At 39.2% G+C, this 12,426-nt stretch overlaps 1 protein-coding gene across 2 annotated transcripts in view; it reads left to right on the forward strand.

Moving 5' to 3' along the window:
* The first annotated feature begins 4,791 nt into the window (after positions 1–4,791).
* The window catches only part of MTUS1 (microtubule associated scaffold protein 1), a 155,667-nt gene continuing 148,032 nt past the window's right edge, over positions 4,792–12,426 (forward strand). The window contains exon 1 of one of the 2 annotated variants that reach the window (XM_063076522.1): positions 4,792–4,878. The gene's annotated coding sequence lies outside the window, so the exon portion shown is untranslated. Of the gene's footprint in view, positions 4,879–10,345; positions 10,401–12,426 lie in introns of those variants that run through there. The other variant, XM_063076521.1, reaches the window with a different exon arrangement.

Raw genomic sequence — 12,426 nt, forward strand, 5'->3', positions numbered from 1 at the left:
CAAATCTACAGACTTCTGCATAAGAATAGCCCTAATTTGACAGTCACCTTTCTGGGACATTGAGAAGAGTCCAATTGAGTCTCCAAGCCCACTAAGAATAGGTAACCAAGAACCCGAGAGTTATTTGTAAATAAATCAGGACCATTCAAGGCTCTCATGTTCTCGTTTTCTTGCCACACAGTCATTGCTAGTTGGTCAGTTTGTGTATGTGACCAGCCATGTCTCACCATCTTGGAATATATTAAAAGTCATATGGGTATTTGTAATATATATTTTCTCTCCACAAAAATAGGAGAAAGGTCATCAACAGCATCATAAAAATTCCAGCATTCTGGGACTTTGTCAGAGATGACTACAACTTCTAATAATTCTTCAGCACCTATCAAATGGCTGGCTGACTGGAAAACTTCCAGAATGTTGTATAAAGCAACTGTGTCTACCTCTGAGGCAGGGGATTTGTGGAGATGTTAGAATTTCACCATGAACATATTTGACTTTCAGAAGTGTATCTGAAGGAGCTGCTGTCCGTACACACCTCTATTTACAGCCAGTCTTTGATCTCAATATACCCTAATAAGGCTTGGATGATATTAGCCTGGTCCCTGACTGGGTGGATACTTTCTTCAAGTTGAGTTTTATTCTAATATTTTTGGCTTTTATTCAAAGCCACTATGAAAAATAACTGTATAATGTTCCTTACAGTATTTTAATACTATATTGCTGTTTTCCATTCAGTAATCTTGTTCTAAAAAATGAGCTACAAAACTTTTTCTTGGAATTCAGTGCTAATTTTGCTTTCCTTGAGGAACTATCAGCTTCTTTTGATAATGGCAAGTATGTAACTGGTTGGGGAACTTGGCTACCAGGAAGCTGGGTGTTTTAATTCATTGCTCAATAGTATGTTTACTTTTACCTGTATGCTTTTCCTGTGATCCTATTTTATACTAAAATACTTATACTTCTAAATCTTTATTTTTTAATTTACTATTCCTGTCTTTTAGAGTTATTCAAATCCCTGTTCAATGAAGTGGTGGTATAAGTAAATATAAGGAACAAATAAAAAAAAGGACCTGGATTGGGAACAAAGTAAAATCACTCCATGGAATTCCCATGGAATTACTTCCTCACTACTCATATCAGTGTACTGAAGTGTTCTCCTTGAGAATTAAGCCTGGGGTTCTTTTTTCATTTCTGATTGAATGTGACTTTGGGAAAGTTAGCTGGAAGCTCTACCCTAGGGAGATGTCAATGCTAATAAAATTCTAAGGAATTTGCTAGCTCATCATTTTTTACCACACAGCATGTCTGTGAGAGTTTTATGCACTGAAGTCTTTCTTTTTAGATAAACTAGAGAAGAAATAGTGTTTAAAGCATCTACTGAGCATTTTGTCCCCCCAACCCCCACTAATGCATGAGAAATTTGATCACTTATTTTATCTACAAGAAACTGAGTCATTCCTGATGGCAAAACTTCAAGTGGTGAAAAATTTTTAAATATTGGAATAGGTACTATTGTTTACATGGCTCAAAATCCAAAAAGTACAAAATTATATCTAATAAAAGTTTCTCTACAAACCCTGCCGTCCAGCTGTCCAACTCCCCTCCTAAAATGCAACTAATATTATCAGTTTCTGGTATATCTTTTCAGATATTTTACCCTCATACAAACAAATATATGTATATACGAGAGGACTTTAAAAAGTTCATGGAAGAAATGGAATTAAAAGATAATACAAATATTTCTACAAACTTTTTGAAGACTCCTTGTATGTATACATACAAGTATATATAATCTCTTCTCATTTAATAGAAATTATAGCATACTATTGGATAATTGTTTTGCATTTAAAAAAATTTTGCACATAATGTATCTTGGAGATCATTTCATAATAGTACAAATGGCTTTCTCATTATTTTATTAAGTCTTCATAGGATTTTGTTTTATGGCTATATCATGATTTATCAGTGCTTTATTATTATTATTATTATTTTTAAAAGATGACCGGTAAGGGGATCTTAAACCTTGACTTGGTGTTGTCAGCACCACGCTCTCCCAAGTGAGCTAACCAGTCATCCCTAAATAGGGATCCAAACCCATGGCCTTGGTGTTATCAGCACAACACTCTCCCAAGTGAGCCATGGGCTGGCCCTATAAGTGCTTTATTAATGAACATCTATACTTTTTTCAATCTTTTATTACTATAAACAATGTTGAAATAAACAAGATTTTATATTTATGCATTTATGCCATTTCTCATGTTTGTTGTAAGATAAACTCTTATATGTGGACTTATTGACTAAAAGAATATGTGCATTGTAATTTTGTTAGGTGCTGTGAATTGCCTTCTGTGGAGGTCATTATGAATTACATTCACATCTGCATTGTGACTGCCTGTCCACACTTTTACCGACAGACAGTGGTTATCAAAGTTTCCAATCTTTGACAATCTAAGTGAAAAAATGGTTTCTCAGTATAGTTTTAATTTGCATTTTTCTCATAGGGAGAACAAATTATGCTAACTTTTTTTTAGGACAAAGAGACACAAAGTCATGTGGAGTTATTATCTGATCCTTGATTTCATTCCTGGCGTCTGTAGCAGGTCAGCATTAGAGTTCAAAGACCAGAAACATGGCAACATGCCCAGAACCAAGAGGGAAAAAAAAGCCAATAGGCCTCATTTTACACATATTTGCCTTTACAGAGTCCCTGATGATGTCCCTAGAAGATGACTCCTGTTTTTATGTGCATGCAATTAGAAGTTGTTTCAGATTTCCCACTACCAACAAAAGTAGCTCTAATTACTTAGCAGAGGGTGTTTTTTGTTTTTTCCTCCCTAAATCCATTCTACAGAAAAATGAAGTAAAACAGGTTCTATATTTATAGATATAACTAAGACACACAATAGAACTGTGGGGAGTTGGGCCAAATCATCTGGGTCACATGAAGGTTATACAGATTAAATATGTTTAACACAAGGAGTGGTCTGCTTAGGGAAGAGGCATGCTGCTAATTAGCAATAATTGTTTCATGACTTGCAGAAACAATGTCGGTGGTTTTTTTTCATTTTGTTTTGTTTTATTTTGTGTATGCTTTTGCATAAGGGACAATCATTCAATGGTGTTTAATACTGTGTCTCTTTAAAATTAATCACATACCTTTTCCTAAAGTCATAGATCATGCTAGTCACATGTCTATTCTTACAACAGGGATTTCAAAAACAAGTGGGAGGTGTCGTTATGTAATGGGATAAAAAGAAATTAGGAGTTAGGCCTGCTGGGTTTGCACCTACCCCTCACTAGCTGTGTGACCTTGTGCAAGTCATTTGACCTTTCTCAGCTTCAATTTCCTCCCTTGAATTTCTACCTTCAATTTCCTCCCTTCATATTTCCTCCCTTGAGTAAAGGAAATAATCGGACCTACACACTCCTGGGTCTTATTGTGAGGAAATAATGGATATATCGTATATATAATGTAATAATATACACGTGAAAAGGCTTTACAACGGTAGATGGAAGTACATCTGTGAGCTCATCTAATATTCCCAGTATAAAAAATTCTGTGAGATACAGCATCCTCAGATTTATTCTTAGAAAAAGCCTACTTCTCTTAAAAAACTTTTTGCAAACCAAGCGTGGTAAATTATTATTATTTTTTTAAATTTTGGATTCAGGTTATCTGACATTTAATGGCTCAGTCACGTTACATCTCTCATTGGCAGAATGTCATCGTTGAAAAAGCTTTGTATTAAAAATATGCCTTATAGAAGAAAATATTTTATGGGTCTAAAGACAGCTATGGATGAAATTTGCTCAGTTTAGCAAAAAGCAGGGACTTAGTTTGTGTTTAAAGTGGGTAGGGCCTAGCTTCTGTCACGGTGTTCTATTCTCTCCACTTTCTACCTGAATATCTAACAGCTGGAGTGCTTATTTCTTTAACCTTTAGTAGATGCCTGCTAGGAGACCTCTTGAAAGCCTGAAGATAACACACTTCGTGCTGGACCCTCTCAGAGATCACCACTGCTGGTTCCTTGCAAGCCTTCGCCCTGAAAATTCTGCAACTGCCTCACCTCCCACGCACTCGTCCGATGCAATGGCCCCGCCGCTCGCTGGTGGCCAGAGGGCTGGGACGCACAGCACAGGTGTTAAGAGGGAAGTAGGAAGCAGATCCTTGGTGGAGCCGGGCCTGGCTTGGGGCCGCAGCACTGGGCGCGGGGGGACGCCCGCGGGGACGTGTGTGGTCTGGGGACGCGTGTGGTCTGGGGACGCGAGGTCCAGCCAGGTGCGCAGGCAGCGGCCCGGGGCACCGCGTCGCCAGTGGCAACAGGTGCAGCGCCGTGCGGGGCGGACGTCGGGGGCGTGGGGCGCGTCCACATTGAACCCGGGAGCGCGCGTGGCTTCGGGATTGGGACGCGGGAGCGCGCGAGCAGGGAGCGCGCGGGCGCCGGGCAGAGGCGGCGGGCGCTGGGCGAGGGGTGCGGCCTCTCGCGTCTTGCAGGTTTCTCGGGGCGCAGCCCTGGGGGACACCGCCCGCCTTTTGTGTCCGGCTGCGGGGCGCGGGCGGGAGCGCTGAGAAGGGGCCGCGGCGGCCGAGCGGGCAGAGGCTGCCGAGCTTCTCTCGCCAAGTTTCCCGAACTCCCCGCCCTCGCTCCACCCCCTGGCGGCCCGGGAGGCGGTGGCGCCGGGACTCGGGGTTCGCGCCTGGCAGCCGCCGCCGCCGCCGCCGCCGGGGTGCGGGTGGGGGCCGAGCCGCGCGCCCCCAGGTGCCGACGCTGCTCCGCGGGCCCCCCGCAGTGGGCCAGGGCCAGGGTCCCGGGGCGCCCGGGCTCGGGGTGCTCGTCCCCCCGCGTCGGCGTCTCGGCTTGGCCCGGAGGCGCTGCGGTAAGTGCGGAGTCGGGTCGGTGCCCGCTGCCCAGCCTGGCCGCGGGGCACATCTCGGGCGAGGGTGGAGCGAGAACTTGGGGTGGCGACCGTCACACGGGGACTGGAGTGACTTTCGGGGAGGAGGGCGGGTATTCCAGGGGCTCGGGGTGCCAAAGGTGCGGGAGAAAGTGGCGAGACAGCCCCCCGCGGGGCGGATCTCACGTGGGGTGAGCGCAGCTCCTGCGGAAGGGACGGAGGCGGACCTCGTGGCTGTCACCTTGAAAGTGACCCAGGGGGCACACAGCAGACTCAGTTACGCAGCCTGGCAAGCCTGTGCCCTCCGCCGGAAGCCGCCCACCGGGCACTTGACCCTCCAGGGCCCTGCCGTTGGCGCCGGGCCGTGCTGAGAACGTGGGACAAATGGGGTCGCTGTGGCTCCTGAGGTCCTCTCGCCACTGTAGCAATCCGTGGGCTTAGGTGTCTGCTTACCTTACCTAAATACTTCTGTCTTTTTTTTAAGACACACTCTTTTCTACCAAGTTATTTGTTGATTTCGACTTGGAATAATTCACTTGAGAGTAGGAATAAAGAGGTTAATTCCTCATTGAGCCTGCACGGTTTCACATACGTTTTAAAAATGCTACTTAAGTAGTCAGTGTTCTCAGAAAGGAAATCAGTGTGTTTCGTTTGTTTTTGTTTGTTTGAATTAACCGGTCTCAGGCAAAATGGGCGGGGGGTGGGGAGGGTCGGGTTAAAGCTTTCATGTTTTGTCAGGTGGTTTGAATTCAGCTGTCGTCATACTAAAGCACAGCGCTGGAGGGTGGCATGGAGGTGTTGGGAGTGGATTCCCAGGAGAATAGAGACAATGTAGGAGGGAGGGCGTGAAAAAGACTTGAGAGTCATTGCTTCCTGGGAACCTGTGACCTCTTTAAGGAATCTAAGTACACCCAGATTGTTAACACTTTTCACTGTGTAACGGAGACAAAAAAAGGATTACTCAAAGCACCATGAATGTGTTGAGAAGCCCGAAGGGTCTGTATCCCAGAGAAAACTGGGTACAGCCCCATTCAAAGTTAGATTCTGTCTTTTATCATAAAGACAAGGAAGTTTCACAAGGAAAATCAGTTGATTCAGTCGTTACAAAAGGATACAAGGACATGGGCAGAGTTACAAAAGTTATCTATGGCTAAGTATAGCTTAACAATGGAAACTAATAATATCAGTAAAATAAAGTGACATTCCAAAGTGCAATTAGAAAAGCTAAGCTGGTCAGACTGGCTCATTATCCAAAGTATGACCTCTTCTTAACCAAAAGTTAATTCTTATGATAAAATCTAAATACAATTATCTCTAAAGTTTCCCCCAACAGACGGCTTGCCCCTAGCAAACGTTTTTTCCCCACAACTTTCGCTTCAGCAATTCTTAAAATCTCTTAACGGGATTGGTATGACAACCACCTGTTAGCTCTAAAATCATTAAAGTATACAATCCCATACCTAAGCAGTGATTAGAGTTGATTAGATGGGCTGTGGCCTTCTACCCCAGGGCTTTTGCCCTATACGTGTGCATTTACCTAAAAACCCTATTCTAAAATCAAATGAGAATCAAGATTTCTAACCCTGCACACCAGATAACAGTTTATGGATAACCCTAAGAGGAATTGCATAATTGGAACTCTAATTCTGTTGACAAACTTTTTTCAGGCATGATTAGGGCAGGAAATTACGGACAATTTAAATTAAAACAGTGATGCCCTGTTTGTATAGTGCTTAACAGTGTAGAAAGTGCTTTTTTAGATTTTTTTCTTAAGTGCTATAATCCACTTATAGTTATACAAAGAAAAGATTAGAAGTATTTGCTTATCCTTAAAGAAAAGAGGGGAAAAAAAAAAAAAAAACCTTAGGAGTGGAATTTAGTTTAAAATAGACTTATTTATGTAACTTGCATCAACTTTTTCCAACCTGTTCTTTTTAAAACCAGGTTTATGTGGAAAAAATAGTGCTTGGTAGAAGATCTGCACCTTTTAATTATATGTCAGTAACTCAAGGTTACATTTGGAATATTTAATAGATTTATGAAATTCTAGATAAGTTTCTTATGGTATTTCTTGGAAACTAAACTGCAGTTATTATACTTAAGCAGTTAGAAAGTATGTCACTAGCCTTGTTATGATTTCAGAAGTAATGCATGCTTGCTGTATAAAAACTGGTAGATTCAGAAAACTGTAAGAGTTAAATAATCCCATCATTCAGTGATAATCAGTTTGTATTTTCTTTATACTTGTTAATATATATAATATAAATAGATTTATGTTTACAGTTACATAGTTTATACAAATATACTGTTGTGTGCTGGTTTTTCTGCTTAACATATTATGAAAAATTTCCCATATCATTGTCTTCAAAAATATTATTTTAGTGGTCACATGCTATTATTACATTATATAGATGTATCAATTTATTTAACCATTTTCATACAACTGAACTTTTTATTTATTTCTAGTTATTATTACTACATACACTGTTGCAACAAACATCCTTTTTAAAACTTTATGTACAGGGAGTATTTCCTTAGGATGGAGTCCTTGAAATACAATTGAGGTCTCTTGATACATATTGACCATTTGCTTTCCAAACAAAATTGCTTTCCAAAGTACGCTCCCATCAGCACTCTTTGAGAGTGCTTGTGTTACTATATTCTTGTCAACATGAAGAATCATCCCTGAAAGGAAAAAATAATTTTTGCCAGTTTTATAAGTGAACAGTGCTGTTTCAATACTTAAATTTCCATTTCTTTGATTATAGTTGATGTTGAGCACCAAAAAGCTAGTTATTTTCCATCTTTACTGCCTTTTAGATGAATGTAGTGCCAGATTTTTCTCCTGGTATATTAGTATTTTTCCATTAATTCATAGAGCCTTTTATGACTTGATAGTAAACTTTTGCCATCCACATTGCAGATATTTTTCACATTTTGCCTCATACCTATGTTTATAGTGGTTTTGACTTACAGAACTTCTGTACTTTAATGTTGCTAAATCTGTTGACTTTCTCAAAACAATTTTTTCACATTTCTAAATCATAACTTAAGAACTATATGTGACTGTGGTAGAAGGCTTTTAAAAGTATTTCTCCCCAAAATTCTGAATTAGATTTCTTTTCTTTTGAAGTTTAGTATTCATCTTTTTCAAAGAAACCTGATTATATTGAAATACAGTTATCAAAACATTAAACAAATGTGTGATATAGTAATATCTATGCTTCTTTATTAGCTCATTAAATAACAAGATCTAAAAGCAATCATGATTTCAAAATAGGGAGAATGTAAACCCTAGTTTGTGATGTTGGCTTACGTGGTTTCTATTTGTGACAAAGTCACAGGTACTGACAATACCTATATTCCTTTTTTAATTAAAAAAATTTTATCAAAATGTTTTATTTATTGTATGTATCTGTGGGGTGCAGAGTTGAATATCATCACCTTTGTGCAATATGTGATGCTCAAATCAGGATAATTAATATATTCAGTACTATACAGTGTAATCATTTTTTGTGGCCCTTTACCAATTCTTCCTTTACTTCCCTCCCCCTCCCCCTTTCCCACCTCTGGTAACCTCAGTTCTGTTCTCTCCTTTTGAAAGTTCAATGTATTATCTTGATTGTTGTATCTTTCTTCTTTTTTTATTTGTTTATTTTTTATCTTCTACTTATGAGTGAGGACATGCAGTGTTTCTCTTTCTGAGACTGGCTTATTTCACTTAACATGATTTTCTCTAAGTTCATTCATGTTGCTGTGAAACACAGTACTTCATTCTTTTTTATGGCAAAGTAGTATCAAATCCAGTACAAGAACTTCCATGTCCTGGAGTAGAGACTGTTGCAAAACTGATTGCATTTGTTGATGAGAAATCATGTGTGGTATGTATCATATTAGAAATAAAATTCTTTGAAATCAGAGCAGAAAGTTTTAAATCCCAGGGATTCTTTCAAACCTGTTCTGTGATTATACTAGCTAGGCCCACAATTCATTTCATTTCTTTCTTTCTTTCTTTCTTTCTTTCTTTTTTTGGCAGCTAGCCTATAACAGGGATCAAACCCCGGACCTTGGTGTTATCAGCACCACGCTCTAACCAACTGAGCTAACCAGCCAGCCGTCATTTATTTTCAGTAGTCCATTTGCGGTGTTATTATTTTGCCAGATTCTTCTTTATGTATTCATTACTGAAGTTTCATACTGAATTGTTGATATTTCTTGATGTTCAGATAGATGTATATGTAGCTTGAATTTTTTCCCAAATTAACTTCCAATGCTCCTCATAGAGTAAACCCTTCTATTTGAAGAGGGAAAAAGCCTTCTGGATGTCTTATACTTGAGTTATATTTCTATACCGTGGAAGCTTAAATACTTGTATACCTCAAGGACTTTTAAAGGCTCACTGAAAGGAGTGTGTTTTCCATCAGAGCCTGAGTGCCTTTCTCTCACTGTCTATCCTTAGAGCCTAAGAGTAAGCCATGGGGCTGCTTTTGAGCCATGAGGATGAAGTTGCTGTTCAGGGTATGTGTATTTGGGGGCACTTTAAAATGGCCCCAGACTTTCCCTGGAGGAAGGTGGGCCTATGAAGGCCCACAGGGGAGGTAAGCACTAGTGACCCAAGATGAGTGGTCCTACCCTACAGGAAAAGAGGGACAAGATGGTATGGTATGGCCTCTGCCAGCCTAAAATCTGATTCCGAAAAGCCTGCTTTGACCAGTCATCTCCATACTTGGTGATTTTTTTCTTCTAAAAATTTATTTCTAAACCAAGTTTTACAAAAAATTGCCCTGATGATAGTTTTCATTTTTTTAAAAATGATCTCAATATTCTTTGAAATTAGCAGTTATTATTCTTTTATGTGGGTGGTTTTCCATGATGATATTAATGTGTGAGTTTTTCTTGTTCACTTGGCCCAAGATGGGGGAAAAAAACCAACAACTTTTCCATTTTGAGGATGACAGATTTGGCTGATCTTTACTATGTAGATAGATACAATAAAACATTATTTTCATATACCATGGGTGAAATTCGCAATTTGTGATTGCCCAGCCATCTAAATGTCACAATCAAAGAAGAAAATGTCTGCTTAACAAACTCTGAGTGTAAACAAGGTTGAATCTAGAGGTGCTTCACTTAGGCAAATAGCTTTCAGGCATTTCAGAAGTACATATTTGCGTATAAATCTTTGATTATAAAGCAAACTTATTTGTTCATTAAAGCTAGTAGGTTTTCTTTAGAATTTAGTTTGAGCTCCATATTGAAGGGTGATAAAAATGTATTAAAGATAAACTGCATTTAAGTCTTAACTAGCAGGCTTTAGATATGAATCTAAATTAAGAATGTTCTTGTGTACACATTAGTAATTACACATTAGTGTAATTGTGCCTGAAGTTGTCTTGATTTCATGTTTCAGTAAAGGTTGTGCTGAGCTGAACTGAAGGGCGGTCCTGTAGAGCACCGCACAGTGTGAACACAGCATAAGAGAAAACCAGATATCAGTCTCTTAGGTAAGGTGCTTTGAAAAGTGTGTTTAGGCCCTTAAATGACCTTATTATCATTTTTAAAAACACAAATGTTTGTACCTTGTAAATAAATTGTATTTTGAGCTTGATGCAGAAGAAAAGAAAATTAGTGTTTAAGTTTGAGGGCCAATCAGTCATAACAACCCTGATCTTCTACAATTAACTAAAACATTTCAGGAAATTTTGTGTCCTAAATTAGCATTGAGAAAAGAATCCTTCTGGGAAGGATCCATACTTATCAGAAGAGTAGGAAGGGGAGGTGTAAAAATATATTCTGTGTAAATAAACATGTGGCTTCAATACTGTTTATGAGAGTGTTCATTAAATCTTGACTGTTGGGTTGTTAGCTTACTTCTACACTTTTTGTTCATTGGAAACTTGATAATATTTCACTTGGGCATGATATTTGCCAATACTAATCCTGAGGGGAAGATCAGTATTTCTTCACCTTATTTCAGATAAGCAGTTCATATGAGGTGTTTAGCAGTGTTCAGTGACAAATGAGAAATTAATTTTCTTTTATATTTATCTTATAGATTCTTTGGGTGTTAACAGTGAATGATACCCAGTCGAAACTGCATGTCCTTTTAAAACATAGCTCACTTGGCCAACTTCATGAAACAAAAATAGAAGCCAGTATAGATAGAAGCAGTCTAAGAGATGACATTCAAACACAGACCTGCCCCTTCCCCTGACCTCTGTGTCAGGTTGATTGAGTTGTATTTACCAGAATACTGGTTCAATCACCTTGTGTTATAAAGTCTTGTTTTTTTAAGTTACACAGTGACTTAAGTTACACAGTGAAGTGCTACACTGAAATCATCTCATAATATTCTTAGTCAAATTATAGAATTGAACCATATTTGCCTATTTCTACTAATGTAACCCAACAGACTTTAATTCAAGTGAGGATTACGAAGTCCTACTTGCTAGTGATAGAATAAGGATTGGAGAATGAGAAATGGGTTAAAAAGTATGGAGCCGTGCCGGGGCCTATTTACCAAGAAAAATACACTTGAGGGCTGGCTGGTTGGCTCAGGTGGTTAGAGTGCAATGTTATATAACACCAAGGTCAAGGGTTCAGATCCCCCTACCTGCCAGCCTCCAAAAAAAAAAAAAAGAAAAAGGAAAAAGAGAAATGCAGTTGTTTTATTAAATCCTCAGTCTAGTCCCCATATATAGCACCAATTTATTTATACATTGTGTATGGTTAGAATTATGTTAAATAGTAATATAAAAGGCATGAGTAAAAATCCTTGCTGTTAGAATATGGTGTTTGATCTTTATCAGCCTCAAGCCATGTATTGAGCACTTTCTTTGTGCCAAACATTGTGCAGGGTAGAAGGGCACAGATATGGAAAGAATTTGGCCTCAGTTCTCCTAGGAGTCAGTTAAAAAAAAACCCAACCATTTGGAAAAGTGCAGTTTTGGAAATGTTAGTAAGTGTTTGTGTTGCTAGAAATATTCTCCCAGGTTAACATGTGCCATATATTGGAAATTCTGCCTCCTGTCTTGACCACGTTTTGATAGATGTAAGGCTGTATTAACATTCTGAGTTCTCTAAGAATCCTTATCCTTAATCACTATTACTCTTTTCCTTCTCACCAAAAGGGTTGAGGAGCAAGATACTCAGCGCTACACTCTGTGGCTTCACTTAAATTCCATGAATAATCTTCTTTAGTTACCTTTTTCAATATCTTTTTGCCACATCTTGTACGCTTCTTGAGGTTAGGGTCTAAACCTTATGATGCTGGGTCCATTTGTACTTTTATAATTATTTGTACCAGATGTAGCCTAGAGCTCTGATGGCACGAGAATTTGACATTCTTTTTTCAGTTACTCACAGCTGCTAGAAAGTCATTTAAACCAGAACTATTAATTTCTTTATTGCTTTTCTCTGCTTTTTGCTTTTCTCTGCTTTTCTCCTGGACCTCTCCTCTGGCCCTCACCCTCATCCAATGTTACACACTCAGCAAGCAGAGAGAGCAAAGACAGCTCAGCCTATGTCTTG

The sequence above is a fragment of the Cynocephalus volans genome, chromosome 13 (assembly GCF_027409185.1).
Source record: "Cynocephalus volans isolate mCynVol1 chromosome 13, mCynVol1.pri, whole genome shotgun sequence".
Classification (NCBI taxonomy): Eukaryota; Metazoa; Chordata; class Mammalia; order Dermoptera; family Cynocephalidae; genus Cynocephalus; species Cynocephalus volans.